Here is an 18,793-nt window from a genome sequence, read left to right as displayed (position 1 = left end):
GCCCTAGGCCAGCCACGATCCAAGCAACACCAGAAACATCACCACGCTTCCATCCGAGAACCAAACCGCACGCGTGGGACGTCTTGCTTGTTTTGCTGTAAAATGAAGGATCCAATGGCTATGAGATTAACCATGGTCCATGATAGACATGCTAAGGTGTTGCATGATTCATGGCTAAGGGCTAGAAGCCAACCACAACCCACTTGACACCATAAAACCGAAACTCCACACACTCCACCATAACCTAGAATTTTAAAACCGAAGGGGCACTGTTCTTGTTTGTTTTAAAAATCAAGGGGGACATGAACCAAGCCATGAAAGGGCATCTTGGTCACGTCCTTGACATGTCAAGGAGGGATTCTAACCATGGCTACAGCCCCTAGGGCAGCCAAGATCAGAACTCTCCCTTAGACAACTAAAACAAGAAAATCGAGACATAAAATCGCAGTATGGATTGTTGCTGTCAAAATGGTTTCGTTGGGCCGCATGGACCGCAACCAATGGACCGACACCTTCCTAATACCCTCTATTACGAGCCTAGATGCAGCCTTGAGCCCCTAGAAATCGAGCCACCTTGAAACCATCAAAAACATACCAGCCGTGAAGTGCAAGGAAAAATCTGAAAATTTCTGTACAATAATTCGAAAGTTGCATGATAAAATTTCGGTTTTTAGCTGTTAAAAATATTGAACAATAAGGTTAAAAAAAATGAATATGACTTGATTGAAGAGCAAAAGAAAATATACACATGCCTTGGATTTGTTTTGAAAGAAAACAAACGATTACGACGACGCGGCGCGGCGGAGACGGAGTTGCTTCACTTTCTCACTTTCTCTCGTAATTCTCACGATTTTTCTCTAGTGTTTACTCTCGATTTCCTCTTGGTGAAATGCTCAGAATTTTGGTGGTAAGGGGAGAGGGAAATGGTTAGGAAAAATGAAGGGAAGTTGCAAGATAGAAGGGAATTAAATGGCAAGATCAAATCTTTCTTTCTTTGAATTTGTTAGATAAGGAAATAGTTTGATATCAAAAGATTTTTGAGGGATAATTGAGAGGTGAGCATGGCCAATTTTTTTTGTCTAGGTACAAGGGAGAAAATTGCTTATTTAATAATTATTGATGATTAAAAGGTTGGGGATTATCTATCAAAATGGTTAAGGAAAGAATCAAGGGAAATGAGTTGTCAAACCATTTAAATCTTTCCAAAGGGGATGGCCGAATTTTTCAAATAAAAATGAGGGTAGGAAATTGCTTAATTTATAATTTACTTGGTGATTTAAAAGGTGGGGGCTGGGAATTATCTCCAAGAAAAGATTAAGGAATGATATCAAATAGTGGTGAGTTGTAAATCAAAATCCAATCTCATCAAGGTGGCCGATTTTCTATGATAAATGGGAATTAAATAATGCTAGATAAACATGGTAGAAATATTGTTTAAATATTAATTAGTGGTGAATAAAATTTAGGGAATTATCTATCAAGAAAAGGGTAAGGAAAGATATCAAAGGAAATGAGTTGAAAAATTAATTAAATCCTTAAAAGGTGATGGCCGAAAATTACAATAAAATGGAGGGGAAAATATTTCTTAATTATTGAATTTTAAATCTTTGGTGTTTTATCTATCCATTAAATATTTTAGTGAATTAATAAATTAATTATTGAACTTAAAAGAACTTATTTACTACTTATATCAAATTACTTAAATAATTCCTTAAACTTTCTTTTACAATAAAATAACTTATTATTTATCTTAAATAAATTCTGGGAATGTTTTCTTAATATTAAATTTTATCTCAATACTCCAACTACAGACCGGCCTCACTTATTTAACTAAAAAGATAGTAACTAAGCTACTGCGTAAAATAATCAAATTTAAAGAAAAGAATTTAAATCCTCATGCATAAAATTAATTTTAATTTAAATACTAGAAATTATGCATGGCTTATACGTAGTCTGATTTACGGGTTCTACATCACAGGTCAAGATCGTCACCCTGAAGTTGCTAAGAGTTGTTCCATATTCGTCATGCTTCTTTGAGAAATGCTATTGAGTGAACATTTGATATATTTAAATAATGATTCAAAATATTCAAGATGTCTGCTCCAATTCCATATACGACCCAAACAGAGCTTGTATTGGCTTGTGCTGGATTACACAATTTTCTTCGAAATAAGTGTCGGTGTGATGAATTTCAAATTGAACCAGATAATGAAGCTCAATTGTCTTCATCGGCACAAGTTTATGAAGATAACAACTTTGATCAGTTATTTGATACTCAAGAACAACAACGAGCAATGCTAATTAATGGAGGGATACACTAGCAAATGGAATATGAAGCAATGTTGATCAAATTGTCAATAATAATTAGATTTTTTTTATAAAAGACTACTCATTATTTTGATTGTTCTTTAATAAAAATTTATTATGAACTTATAAAATATTATTCATTAATATGTTGAATTGACATAAAGAATTGAAATTTTAAGTTGAATAAATTAGATAGTTCATTTGTTGTTTTTCATTAATTAAATTAATTTAATTTTTAAGTAAGTAAAATTTATTTACATTCATAAATTAAAAATAATTTAAAAGTGCTTTATTGTGCGTGTGTGTGTTAATTTGTGTTCATGTCCCTTGCATTGGCAACTGGAACGAATGGTGGAAAAACTTACTACTTTGAGATATTCTCTCGCCTAAGACTCTTAGTCTTTTGCGTTTCACATTTTTGTTAGGTCATGACCAACACTAATGCTATTAGAGTAGGTGTCCATAAAGCCAACTTTTGGCTCATGCTTTATTGACTCTAATGTAAAACAATCTTTACTTTAATAATATTTTACGATTTTATTCGATTATGGCATTATACTTTATCTGTATACCCATGCAATCAGCATAGATAAAGTTCTTGATTATACTTTAATGCAAATGAATCGTAATTCGATGTTGAATCTCATTTGTAAACACTGTATAATTTAAATTTGTTCCTAGTCGATTCAGCCGCCTAAAACATGGATAAAGGTCTCTTGAGATCGAGACTAGCATCTGTGATGTTGTGTACCGCGTTTCTTGGTAAAGGCATAGAGATGTCCAAACATGCAGATGAGTAGTCATATGATGATTATACCGAACTACCCTCCCTCGGACTTTCCAAGTGGTTATCATTTATCGAGTGGATGAGTCCACCGTTATGGTTGTACACCATTAGTCCTTTGACCCGGGACAATGTAGGGGCTATACGTACTAGCATGCACTTTGATCCGTTTATCGACTCCATCGAGGGTCATCAGGTGGCGAGGTAGGGTGTAGTTTCGAAATACGTAGAAGCAAATGCATTGTAGCAGGGATTCACCATTCGCCTACGGGTGAAAATATCCTATGTGATCTGATGAGTTAATAGTGCAATGAGTCTCTGGCCAGAGCAAGAAATGTGCTTTAGGGAAAGGTGTTTTCCTAGTTGCACATGCCATGCGACTATTAGTACTCAAAGATAAATTACATCGTTATCGAATTCATATGCAACTCTCGATATACCAATGGTTGCAGATTCGATCGGGATATATGTGTTGAAGGGGTCGTAATGTACGCTAACCATGACTAAAGGTTCTTGCAGGCACTATCAGTGATACCTAGGGGATCATGGGGCGATGCTACTAGATGCTCTTACCATGATCCGATGGGTGCAATCAGAAATGAGTTCTGACATTCTTGATCAAGGAGTTGATGAAAAGAATGAGGTTAACTAGGGTAAACCCGAATAAGAATAAATGTTATTCTAAATCAAATGGAGATGTGAACCCACGGCTAGCTGTATCCCTGAACCATTGAGGGTCACACAAGTATCGGATTCTGTGTTCCCGTTGAGATAGCCAAATTTCAAGGAGTTGAAATTTGGCGACTAAAGTTTGATGGAGATCAAACATGAAGCTTATAAAGGAGTTTATGAGCTGATTCCATAGGATGGAAGAAATGGAAGTTAGCATGACAGCTAAATAAAGAAGGAGAGTTGAACTGGCTGTTTTGTGAAGGAGTTCACTAAAACTGGCAGCTACCTAATATGGTAAATGAAAATTTTGATCTTCGAAATTTTCGATTTTCATTATATGAACAAGATTTGTAACCTTGGTACATCGGCGCTCTCGGATCGTCGATCGTGGTTATAATGAGTCCGGAATCATTTTTTTAGTGAATTTGGAATTTACTAATTAAATTATTCTACTAGTAGTGGTGACTACTAACATGCACAAATTCTCATAAATATTCTAGAAGAGTTTAGAATTAAATTAACCAAGGAGTTAGTTTATAAACTAAATAATTTTTATTTAATTTAATATACATATACATGTAATTATTTTATATGGTGATATAAAATATGTGTATATAATATTATTATATCATGTATTATTAAAAGTTAATAAATACATTATATATATTAAATATAATGAAATTATTAAAGTTCTTGTGAGAGAGGAACTCCTAATTAGATTAGGAGTCTCACTCTATATATACACCACAAAGACTCATAATTACTAACCCTAATTTTTGCACAACAAAATCTCTCCTCCCTCTTCATTGAAACACACAGCCACCTCATGGAATTGGGAAGAAAAATTTGGTCAAAAGCAAATTAGATTTGCTTAATTATGGATTAAGAATCCATAATATTTGGTTAAGAATCAATTAACAAAATCTCCCCATTTTTTTGATGGAGAACTCTCGGCCATACTTTAAAGAGGTTGGAAAATTTTGGCCAAGTTATTTTTTCCTTCAACCACCGCACCGTCAACGCTACACCGTTACCGGATTTTGGAAATTCGGAGTGTACAGTCTCAACGCACAAATCGCTTGAGATTTCTAGTGCAATCCAAGCGAGGAAGATAATTTTCGATCGTGGACCTAATTAGGCGATCAAAGGAGAAGAGCAGTTCGTAGGGATTTACAAGAAAGACTATCTCCGCGTAAAAATCGGAATAGTTTAGAGTCTAGCGTTGAGAACGCAAATGTATAATTCTAAACATCCTATGGATGTTTTTAAACACACGACACCGAAGAACAAAAATTTAAACTTCCGCTGCGTCTTAGGTGCGAGAAAACGATGTCCCAACAGATGCATAAAGAATCGACACGGTCGAAAAAACCTATAATTCCAATTCTAATCTTTTAAAGTATATCGATGTCAAAGCGCCGTGTTTTAATCGTCATCCTAATAAACTAATCTTAAAAGATTAGGATTTCAAATTAGGATTATCGCCGAATGTTATCATTCTTTGCATAAGATAAGACAAATATGAAAAACTAACAATAGATTCTGAATGGTTGCAGGTGCAAATTTACTTTAATGGAGACAATACGAGGGAATACAGTAATCCCAGGAATGAATTGCAAGCTCTGAATAATCTACTTGAAGCCACTGAGAAGTCATGTCCGGTGACCAACACAAGATGAAAAATGTTATGCAGAAATAGTTGATAGGATCCATAAGGTTGGAAGTAAATATGGTGTAGAGTCGAAATTTGTTGGATGCTCTAACTGGGATGAAGAAAAGTGTATTGGATTGGTATGTCGATAATGGTGTAAGGACAAAATTTGATATATCTTGTAAGTGCAATATTCCTAAACCATAATTTGTTGAATTTCTTTCCCTTTATGATTAAGACAAAAACTTGTGTGAGACAGTCTCACGGGTCGTATTTTGTTAGACGGATCTCTTATTTGGGTCATCCATGAAAAATATTACTTTTTATGCTAAGAGTATTACTTTTTATTGTGAATATCGGTAGGACTGACCCGTCTCACAGATAAAGATTCGTGAGACTGTCTCATAAGAGACCTACTCTATGAATAAATAAGTGAAATGTGGAATTTAGTCGGTTTCAATATTCATATAAAGGATTGGTTTTTTGGGTAAATGAATGAAGAGGTTTAATATAGAAAAATTGTTCCTTTGCCGTTATTTTCATCATCTAGATACTGAAGGAGCAGGGAGAGGAGCCATAGCTACACAAGACCTAAAAGTAGGAGATATTGCTTTGGAGATTCCTGTATCTATCATCATCTCGGAGGAGCTTGTGCATGAATCTGACATGGTACACCTTGTTGTCTAGTAAGAATTTAATCACTCGTTGACTTGCCACACCATTTCGTTATATGTTATGTACTCAGCTCAAGTTCAAACGGGTAATCATGGTTTCTTGGAGACATTGCCGGACAAATCTAACACTGGCAAGTCTTATATTAATTAACACTATGTACTCAATTGGAATCACCTCTTTCCTTCTATTTATTATCTCGTTTATGTTGTTTGATGTGTCAAACTCTCTGGAGAGTATTAGCTCAACTCTTTGCCGATATGTTTGTTGACTCGTAAAGTACAATTTGGAAGTTGACACTAATTAACACCAAATTAAATTAACTGGAGTAAAAACAAGTTGGAATTTTAATGGGTTAAGGTAAAGAAGTTTTCTGACCTGTCATAGCTTCTGCTTTAGTTACGGATGCCGCCTCAAACTGTTGATTGTGCTTGCTATATACTTAACATTGTCTTAACTGGACTTTTGCCATTTGATAATTTTTTAAATACAGGATTGAGCTTTGAAATTGATGCTGTCGTGACATTAGATGGAACCTTACTGTTAGAAGAAATTGTGCAAGCCAAAGAGATCATTCAACCATTTCATCTCAATCATAACGACCCGTATGTTCACAAATAACAGTAGTTTTCTCTAAATTACATATAATTCTAAACAATTTCCATGAAGTACATCAGCACTATGGAAGACCAATTTCTACAGAAAAAATTATTCATCATCAAAGTTTCATGGCTTTTGGTGTAGCTCTATTAGGTTGTTGCTATTAGAGTAGATGCTCTGTAAGCCAACTATTGACTATGAAATTTATTGACTCAGCTGTAATGAACAATCTTTGTTTTAATATAATGAATTAATTCGTGGTTTGTTATTTCAAATCTGTATACACATGTGATTAACATAGATAAAGACCTTGATTATACTTTAATACAAATAAATTGTAATTTGATGTTGAAACTCTGTTGGAAACTTAATTTCAGAGTTTGAAAAATTGAGCATGAAAAGATTGAACAACTGATCAAGAAGACTGAAAGTAACTGAATGAAAGATTCTTAAACTGATAGTTGCCCGAACTGAAAATTAATGCGTATATAATTCAAGGCAACTGAACTGAGCAGAGCTAACTGAACTGTGCTCCCAACTGAATGATCAGTTGAGACTGATCAGCTACAATACGATCATTTGAAAATGATCAGTTAATCATATCGGCTAAAGAAGTCAACTGATCAGCTATACACGTCATCAATTAAGGAACGTAGCTATCAGCCGACAATTGTACAAAAACAGAATGTAACGCAAAGTTGCAACGTCGTATTTCAGAAAAATACAGTGTATGATTGTCAAATGAATGTTGGCATGGCTGTACAACTGATATAAAGATTCAAAATGCATTTGTAGAGGCCCGTATTTCGTATTTGAAAATTTGCGAAATAAATTTAAAATTTTCCTTTAAAAGTAAATAACTTACTTTATTCATAAAATAAACTGATAAAAAGGTTTAAATGTCAAAATAGCAGCGGAAGTAAATACTGTTTCAAAACAATCACTTAAAAATATTTCAACAAGACAAAATGAGTTTGAGCATAAAAATGGTAAATAAACTGAAACATGAGGTCCTCGGGTTCCTACTACTGCCGACCCAAGCTAGCTCACTGGTCCCCGCCCTCGGTCCCGACCTCATCATTAACTACAACAATCAAGTCTAGTGAGTCTAAAGACTCAACATGCATATATCGTGAATAACAAGTAAAATATATCATAAAATTTCATGCCATGTAAAGATATCATATCGTAAAGCGTAACGTGAACATTGTGCCCTGAATAATTATAAATACGTGCATAACTGATAATTGTACGAAAATGTTTGCTCGATAGAGCCCTGTCATAAAATAGCATATCATAATTTTCTGTTGAGATAATGTTCTACGCAAGTGGCCTATAACGTAACGTAACATAACATGCACATCTGATCAGACTAAACCACAGTATACTGGGCGGTAGGGATCATCAAAGTCCTTGGACTGGATATCCGTACCCATACATGAACATGAACCGGTCGTAAGTCACCGGGTGAAGTAATAATCCCATAAGCTGCAATCCCATAAGCGTGAAGTGGCCACAAGACATATCGCATATATCTCAAAATAAACATTTTCTATTTTATGCACGTAATATAATTAAAAATCCTGTCTTATTTTTTTACCAAATGGGTTGGATAGTTCCGAAGCTCGCTGCGACCTAATTCTAACATGAGAAACATGAAAATAAACTTAACTTGACCATCACTTCAAAATCGAACTAAAAACGAGATTATTACGCCCAACAAACTTAGTATCTAACCATGACTCCGTACCCACCCGAACCAACATCAAACCATCGTTTAGTCAAGATTAAAATACGCCTAAAATACTGGAAAATAAATACCAAGGGCTATAATACACGAAAATTGTGCATGGAGGCCAAAATCATGAAACGCTCTTTCGAGAGTCACTTTGGCACATCGCACCGTAAATTCTCGTACGACCTCTAAACTTAACCAAATCACAAACGGCCAAAAACATGACCTTCCTAACTCAATGAGGTACTGTTCAATCCAAGGCTATAGGCTAAAAGCCAACCAAGAACTCCAAACAAGCCTCTGAACCGAAGGAAGAGTTGCTGTAAAAAATACAGCAGCAGCTGTTGTGCTTTCTTGCTTCGTTTACGAGGCTATTGGCCATTGGGGCTTGAACCACCAACCAGAGTCTCTTACCAACATCCTAAGGTATGGTTTGAACCATGGCTAAGGGCCCTAGGCCAACCACAATCCAAGCCAACACCTACGACGATCCCAAGCTTCACCTGAGAACCACACATGGCACGCATGGGGGTGTTGCTTGTTTTGCTGTCGTGGATCATTCCAGTGGCCATGTGATTGACCATGGCATGATCTAGACATCATGAGGCATTGTGTGACCGATGGCTAAGGGCTAAAAAGCCAACCAAGATCCACACAAACTTCGAAACCGAGACTACACATGCAGGGAAAAGAAAGGGGATCGAAGGGGCACTTGTCTTGTTTATTTTAAAAACCGATGGGACCATGAACCAAGCCATGAAAGGTCATCTTGGTCACGTCCTAGACATGCTAAGGAGGGGTTATAACCATGGCTACAGCCCCTATGGCAGCCAAGATCCGAACCCTCACCTTAGGTAATAAACCATGCAAATCGAGACTCATAAATTGCAACATGGAGAGTTGCTGTCAAAAATGGTTTTGCTGGGACGAAAGGGTTCAAACCAATGGATTAATCCCTTCCTAACACACTCTATAACATGACCATAAGCATCCTTGAACGCCTGGAACCGAGCCAAACCCTGAAACCACAAAAACAATACCAAACGTGAAGTGCAAGGAAGGCCAAAAATCTGTGCAAAATTTTTATAACACTTGCTGTCAATTTTCGGTTTATGCTCCATGAAACATGATCATATTATGTTTTAAATTACTTATATGGCTTGATTGAAGAGAAAAGAAACGTATATACATGCCTGAAATTTGTTTGAAACGAAAACAAATCAATTACGACGAACGCGGCACGGCGGAGACGGAGTTCTCTTTTCTTGTTTGATTTCTCTCTTATTTCTTCTAGGAGACTCACGATTTTTCTTGCTGAAATGCTCAGAATTTTCGAGAGAATGAATGGAGGGAATGGCTAGGAGTGAAGGGAAAGTCTACTAATTAAATGGGATAGAATGGCAAGATCCAAAATCTTTCTATCCTAGTGTTTGTTAGGTAAGGAATGATATGATATTATTTGATTGAGGGATGAGAGATGACCGATTTTCTCTTGTCAACTAAGGTAGAAATATTACTTAAATCATTAATTATTGGTGATTAAAATAAAGGGATTATTTACCAAGAAAGGGATAAGGAAAGTGATCAAAATGGTGGGTTGTCAAACTAATTAAATCCTACAAGGTGAATGGCCGAAATCTTGCTTTTATTTGGAGGTAAAATATTGCTTAAATGTTGAATTTTATCTCCTTAAAGTTTTAAACACTAATTATGTATTTTAGTGAAATAGTAAATTTAATTTAGGATGATAATTTTCTTGCATGCATGGCTAATTTTTTGAATTAAATTACTAACATGTTAAGTTACAATTTCTTAAATAAAATAAGCCTAGATTAATCTATCTCAATTGGTCACACATTTTAATTTAGGCTTTTAATTAAATTATTGGACATAAAGGAACTTATTTACTACTTATCTCTAATTAATTAATTAAATCCCTAAACATTCTTTTTCATTAAAATAAATTATTCTTTATCTTAAATAAATTCTAGGAATATTTTCTTATCATTAAATTTTATCTTAATACTCCAACTCCAGTCAGGCCTCGCTTATTAATCCGAAAAGATGCAACTAAACTACTGCATAAAATGACTCAAAAAATTTAAAGAAAAGAATTTAAATCCTCATGCATAAAAATCATTTTAATTTAAATAATAGTAATTATGCATGACTTATACGTAGTCTGATTTAACGGGTTCTACAGCATTCATTGTTACCGTTGGAAGAAAAGCCTATAAATAGCCGAGAAGATCAGCTGAAGCATAATAATTAAGTTACGAAGTTGCCCAAGTTATCAATAAATATAGTCAAGAACTCTGCTTATATTCTTAAAATCTCACGCTTAGCATAAATATTCATAGTTTTCAGGCTATACTTTGAGCTTAAATCACAAACACTCATTATTGTATTATTCGATTTTGTAGAGATCAGTTGTGATAAGAAGTAACACATCAGTTGAATATTGATAAATTGAATCGATACTAAGAATTGGCAGTGTTAAGTCCAAACTGAAGTGGATTTGTACAAATCTTTGTATAAATCAAAGTCTTTAAGTAAATATCATATCTTCAAGATAGAAGGGGTGACGTAGGAGTAATTGAAATCTCCTAACTTCAACAAATCTTATGTTCTTTCTTATCAGTTATATTCTATCTGTCTTTCAGTTATTTACGCACTTTTATTAAGTTAACTGATTGACATTGACAACAAGATTGTTGAATTAGTTTATTACTAAACTGATTGATAAGTGAAAATTGTCAAGTGTTTATTCAATCCCCCCTTTTAAACACTTTTTCACTTCCAACCGATCCTAACAAGTGGTATCAGAGTAGTTGAATCTTGTTCCTGAATATTTCCAGCTTTACATCTGAATACTATGCCTTCATTCAATAAAATTCCAATATTCTCCAGAGAAGATTTTGATGTTTGGAAGATAAGAATGCAGGCACATCCAGCTACAAAGATGATGATATGTGGTACGTTATTACTGATGGTCCAATGAAAATATTGAAAGCAAACATTGTTGTTGCCATAACTGATGGTGAATCACACCGCATTGAAAAGCCCAGAGAAGAATGGACAGCATAAGACAAAAGAAAAGTCAATTTGGACAATGTGGCGAAAGACATCTTGTACAAAATGCTGTATAAAATTATTTTTAGCAAGATAAAGATGTGCATGACTGCAAAAAAAATCCGGAAGAAGTTAATTCAACTCTGCAAGGGCAATGAACAGACTAAAGAAAACAAACTCTCAGTTGCTATTCAAAAATTCGACAATATTAAAATGAAGACTGGAGAATCTATGAACGAATATGATGAGAGAGTCAGCAGCATCATAAATGAACTGAATGCACTTGAAGAAGTGTATTCAAACAAAGAAGTCGTGCTGAAGGTGGTCCGAGGTCTTCCCAAGGAGTGGGATGTTAAGACCATGGCCATGAGAGAATCAAAGGACCTGAATAAGGTCGAACTACACGATTTATTTGATGATCCAAAAGCCTATGAGTTTGAGTTGCAAACAAGAGAAGGAGAACCTTCTACACCACCAGCTACAACCGCTCTTAGTGCTCATAAACTGGAACCAACTGGTTCAGCTGAGAAAACTGCAGATCAGTTAAGTAATGACGCAATGTCATTATTTGTGAAAAAGTTTGGAAAGTTCATGAGGAGAAATCAAGGTTTTTACCAACGAAACTATCAGAAGAACAATTACAAGGAAGAACCAAATTATTGCTTCAACTGTGAAAAGCAAGGTCACTTCATTGCTGACTGTCCAAAACCAAAGAAAGACAACAAACATTCAACTGATAAAGGCAAGAAATCAGTTGAATACAAGAGAAGAGACATGAATGATAAAATGTCATTCAAAAAAAAAACATGAAGTACTACTAGCTGAAGAGAGAAAATCTAAATGGGCAGAGATTGACAGTGAAAAGTAAGATTCAGAAAACTCAGTCAGCTCTAGTGACGATGAAGAAGAGGTTAAGTGCTTAATGGCAAACTATGCAGATCTAGAGTCAACAAGTGAACATGTATTTGATTTCATCTCTACGTATTTTACACGAGAAGAACTCATTACCACTCTATATGACATGGTAAATGAGTATCACAAACTTGTTCTCTCATTTGAAAAAGCCAAAGCTGAGTAAAATGACCCCAAGGACAATAAAACAGAAACTGATGAGTCAGTTGAACTGTTGAGTCTAAAAAAGGAGATTGCAAAGAAAAAAGCCGAAATTATCGAGAGCCAATCCTTGATTCATCAGTTGAGATATAAGATTTCAAAACAAACTGACTTGACTCAGGCTTGGAATAAGTTATCAGTCACTTTGACTGAAATGCGGAGTTCGCAAAAATCAGTTAATGATAAAACTGGTTTAGTCTTCAATAGCATCGATGAAACCTCTCCCAGTGATACATTGCCAAAGTTGAATGAGCATAAAGGAAAGTACATTACTTATGGAAATCAACTGTGACACATGAAATCTTGGAACCAAGTAAACATATTGTTCAACCGATTGAAAATATGAACAAAGCTAAACGGTTTGGAATTGGTTATAGCCCTAAGAATTCAACTGATTCAAAGAGATGGTCACCTAAAATGTTCAGCTACAAAAGTCAGTACTCTAGGAATAGCTATTACAATTACTATAACTCTAAGCCAGTTCAACAGAGATATCAGATAAACAAGAATTTGAAGAAGGTTAATAATCATACTATTTCGTCCACACATCACACACCTAACACACACAAGCTGGGGAAAATAATTTGGAACACAACAACTGGTAAATCAGTTAGACTGATATAAGTTTGGGTTCCTAAAGGACTAATCAGTTCAAAACCCAAATAAATGTGGGTACCAAGATTGTATATTGTATGTGATTGCATGTAGTAGGTACAACAAAAGAATCAATTTGGTACTTGGATAGTGGTTGCTCGCGAGATATGACAGGGGTTGCTGAATTGCTATCCCAACTGATCAAATACAATGGTCCAAACATTAATTTTGGAGACAATTTTAAAGGTAAAACATTGGGTAAGGGTAAGCTTATCCATGGTAACTTCATTATTAAAGATGAAACATCTACTAATTTAAAATGCGGAAATATATTTTTTTAAAAGCTCACATTTTCGGAATTAAACATCTAAATATTTTGCATGCATGCAACCCTGCTGAAAAATATGCCATTTGAAAATTAATCTTAAATAATCAACAAATAAAAATACTATAATTTAAAAAGTACAAACTCGGCCCTCAATCATGCATGAATAAAACAAAACAAGTAAAATCCTTAAAATTAAAAGCGTATCATAAAGAAAAACGTGTAAGACTGATCATGTCTGCTCAAAACTCATAAAAACGTGATGTGCACAAAAGTGTGGTCCTCCGGTCGTGCTCGCACATCCAGCCCTGCATACTCAGAGTTCAGCACCACTAGTCTCCTCATCTAAATGCTCACATGCATCAAACATGCCTATTCAGTCTAAAGACTCAACACACTTGTACCGTTAATACCAAGTACATATACGTAGCACACATCAGTGAAAATATCGTAATCAACATACATTTCATGAACTTAAAAGCATGAACATAAATATGTCGTATAAAATCATAAGGTGTCAAAACATGTCTCAACTTATCATCATATATGTGTACATTTCCTTTTAATTGAATTCAGTTCATTAGTTGTGACTTTCGTATCAACTTTATTCGATGGATCCATCTAAAAATCGCGGTACCCGACGGCGAGGACATCAACGACAGCATTACCCGTCCACTGAGCCTTGGCCTCATCTAATAATATCTCATATAATCATGCTAGTCACAACCAAATCCCATCCTTCAAAACGTGTCATCATGTTCACCACTTAATAAAAACATGCAAAAACGTAAATTTTCCTTGAAATCAATCATGCACCGTATTTTTCATATTTACATAAAAATCATATACCTAATGTTTAAACATTTAAAATATGATAAATTTGTGCTCAGGACACCGCCAGGACTAAAATCTCCCCTAGGTGCAAAATGATCATTTTGCACCTGGAAACCCAAAATGACCAATTTACCCCTGGACTTCTAAATTTCGACCCAAAGCTTACCAAAATCCTTAAAACATCTCAAAAACATATTTAAAATTATTTTTTAGACGTAAACTCGAGCCCGAGCAAAAATTGACCGATTCTTTTTAAAACTAGGACCAGGCCCGAGAAAAAATTGATCGATTCTTTTTAAAACTAGGACCAGGCCCGAGCAAAAATTGACCGATTCGTTTTAAAACTAGGACCGGGGGCCCGATTTTAATCGAATCGACCCGAAACTTAATCAAATTTTCTCAAACTCAAACCATGCCTAAAATACATCCTACCAGCCTCTAAACCTCATTTTCCAGCCCACTAAAACCCACGAAAATGAGGTCACAAGCTGATGGAATTTTCAGCCAAGTCCCATTCGAAAACCCTAGGTGCACTACCCTCCATAATCTCGCCCCTAACTCAAGACTGAACGGACCAGCTCCTAACCAACCTCTCCTAGACTACCCTAGGACCCTACTGGACTAAAACAACCCAAGGACTCAGCCCCATGCACAATGGAAATCGCATCCTCTCGCTAGCCACCCAAAACACTCAACTGTGACCTCTCTTTGGTTCGTCTCCCTCGTGCGGCCCTAGAGTCAAGACATGCGGTGTTCAAGCTCTTTTAGATCTTGGCTCAAACCCATCAGAAACAAGTCCAAGGCCTGGAGTCGCCCTCACACCGTCGGCTTCACCCTCGGCTCGTACCACAACCCAAAACAAGACACACATCAACATAACCTCTCGGCCATCAACACAAAAACGAGCACACCCTTGACTTCCTCCCTTATAAAGACCCTTACCATTAAACACATCCCCTTTAAATTGACAACCAGCAGCCCCTTGCAAGAAAATACATGAAAGCGTGAGTGTTGAACAAAAGAATGCATGAACTTAAACAAAAACCCAAAAATCTCCATGTTTTATGCTGGATCTAGAAATCCTTATGCAAGTAAACACATATCAGCAAGAATGTAGCGTGTATGATGCAAAAATAAAAGTACATGGCGTGCCTTGATGTTTTGTGAACGAAAACTTGGAGTAACACGCATCGGGGAAGCGTCGGAGGAGCGGGGAGGGACTTGCTTGAAGAAAAATAGGAGAACCGAGACCTTCAGCTGCAAACTTGCGTGGAGATGTGCTGCTGAAGGAGGGGTGGATGGCTGATATGAATAGGGTTAGGTTTAGGGAGTGTTTAGGGTAGTAGTTAAATAGATAATTAAAATGCTAATGGGCCCTAATTTTGATTTAAAAAAGATTAAAAGGGTTTTGAGCCCATTAAGCTTAAAAATAGGCCCAAGAGATATTTCATTTTGGTAAGTTTTTGAAAATATTGCTCGAACCCTCAAAAAGTCCTCTGTTTCGATAAAATTTGCGTACCAATTAAAAATATGCTCGGACGGGTAAAAATACCCAAAAAAGCCCTTTTCTTGAAAAATATACCTAAAACATCTCGTATTAATTAATAAAAATTAAACATGTAATAAAAATAATTTTCCTGATATTTCCCCAGTCTCCGTTCCTCGATCGAGCGCGAAGTGCATCTAGAAACCCTAACGCGTGAACTTTTTTAAAAAAAAACGTGAAATGAACCCTATCATGCAATAATTAAGCATTAAATGCATAAAAATAAATAAACACACCTTTTAAATATAACCCTAGATTGCATGCATTCAGGTTACGTAAATTAAATTTCCTAAACCTTACAACTCTCCCCCCTTTAAATAACAATTTCGTCCTCGAAATTTAGAACATACCGAATAACTTCGGGTAGTGACTCCTTATCTCGGTCTCCGTCTACCAAGTAGCCTTCTCCTCGGAATGATTTAGCCACTTGAATTTGACCATATGGATCACCTTGTTCCGGAGCCTCATCTCATGTCTGTCTAAAATCTGAATGGATCTCTATTCGAATGATAGGTGCGGTGTCAGCTGAAGTGGCTCATAGTTCAGCACATGCGAAGGATTCGACATGTACTTCCGTAGAATAGAGACGTGGAACACATTATGAACTACCGCCAGACTCGACGGCAATTCAACTTTGTAAGCAAGTGTCACAAATTTCTCTAGGATCTCGAATGGTCCGATGAATCTAGAGCTGAGCTTGCCCTTCTTCCCAAATCTCATCAAACTCTTCATCGGTGCGACTTTCACAAAAATGTGATCTCCTACTGCGAACTCGAGATCTCTGTGCCTCTGATCTGCATTGCTTTTCAGACGGCTATGGGCAGTCCTCATCCTGTCCCAAATCCTGTCCACTAACTCTATTGTCTGCCTGACAATATCTGGACCCAACCATGCTCTCCCTCCTATCTCATCTCAATACACTGGCGACCTACACTTTCTCCTATACAGTGCCTCGTATGGAGTCATACCGATCGATGCCTGGTAACTGTTGTTGTATGAGAACTCCACAAGAGGTAACTTCGGCTCTCAGCTTCCCTGGAAATCGATAATGCAAGCTCGGAGTAGGTCCTCCAGAATCTGAATCACCCTCTCTGATTGTCTGTCTGTCTAAGGACGGAAGGCAGTACTGAATAGCAGCTTAGTACCCAACGCCTGACGGAAACTATTCCAGAATGCAGACGTGAACCTCGGATCCCTATCTGACACGATGGACACTGGAATAATCCCATGCAGTCCGACTATCTCTTTGATGTACAGCTCTGCGTACTGAGTCATTGTGAAAGTCTTCCTGATAGGTAGAAAATGAGCTCATTTAGTGAGCCGGTCTCAAGATGGCATTATATCCTCCAGTAGTCCTCGGAAACCCTGTCACAAAGTCCATGATCATGTTCTCCCATTTCCACTCGGGAATAGAGAGTGGTCTCAGCTTTCCTGCAGGCCTCTGATGCTCTGCCTTGACCTGCTGACAAGTCAACCACTCGGAAACAAATCGCATGATATCTCTCTTCATGCCCGGCCACCAATAAAGAGTCTGAAGGTCTTTATACATCTTCATACTCCCTGGATGGATGGAGTACGTGGTGTTGTGGGCCTCGCTCAAGATATAAGCTCTCAGGGAATCATTGTCAGGAACCCATAGACGCTCCCTATATCTGACTATGTCATCCACAACTGTCTATAGTCTCTGGCTCTTAGCCTCGTCCCTCTGTCTCCACTTCTACAACTGCTCGTCAGAAGTCTACCCTGCCCAAATTCTGTCTCTCAATGTCAGCTGTACTGTCAGAGTAGCAAGATTTGCCCCTAGCATAAACTGCAGGCTCAAATCTCTGAATCTCTGCTTGTAGTGGTCTCTGTACCGACAAATGGGCAATCACTCAGTGCTTCCTGTTCAGAGCATCTGCAACCACATTAGCCTTACCCGAATGGTAGCTAATGTTAAAGTCATAATCCTTCACTAGCTCTAATCATCTCCTCTGCCTCATGTTCAGCTCTTTCTGTGTGAAGAAGTACTTCAAGCTCTTATGATCAGTAAAAATCCTGCACTTCTCTCCATACAGATAGTGTCTCCAAATCTTCAGAGCAAACACCACTGCGGCTAGCTCGAGGTCATGAGTCGGATAATTCTTCTCATGAATCTTCAGTTGTCTCGATGTGTAGGCTATAAACCTGTCATGCTGCATCAAAATCGCACCCGAACCGAGCTTCGAAACATATGTATAAACCACAAATGCTCCCTGCCCTGATGGCATAGCTAGAACTGGTGTTGTGGTCAATTCTAGCTTCAACCTGTCAAAGCTCTCCTGGCACTTAGATCGCCATAAAAACTTGGCATTCTTCTTCGTCAAGGCGGTCATAGGCACCGCAATAGAAGAGAAGCCCTGAATGAATTTCATGCATTACACTGGCCAATCTCTGACTGCTTTGAACTTACTGGGGTCGACCTCTATGACATCTTGAGATACGATGTGGCCCAAGAATGCTACCCTGTCAAGCAAGAACTCGCACTTACTGAACTTGGCATACAGCCGTCTGTCCTGTAAAGACTGCAGTATGGTCCTCAGGTGCTGACTGTGCTCCTCCCTGCTCTTCAAATAGATCAGAATGTTTTCAATGAAGACTATGACAAACTGATCCCAGTATGGCAGAAACACGTGATTCATGAGATCCATGAAGATCGCTGGCACGTTCGTCAAACCCAAGGACATCATCATAAACTCATAGTGACCATAACGCGTCTGGAAGGCTATCTTATGCACATCAAACTCTCTCAACTTCAGCTGATGGTATCCAGATCGGAGGTCTATCTTGAAGAACATTGATGCTCCCTGAAGCTGATCAAACAATTCATCGATCCTCGGAAACAAATACTTATTCTTGACTGTGTAACA

This window comes from Primulina tabacum, chromosome 2 (genome assembly GCF_025594145.1).
Source record: "Primulina tabacum isolate GXHZ01 chromosome 2, ASM2559414v2, whole genome shotgun sequence".
NCBI classification, from domain to species: Eukaryota; Viridiplantae; Streptophyta; class Magnoliopsida; order Lamiales; family Gesneriaceae; genus Primulina; species Primulina tabacum.
This window is presented reverse-complemented; position numbering follows the sequence as displayed.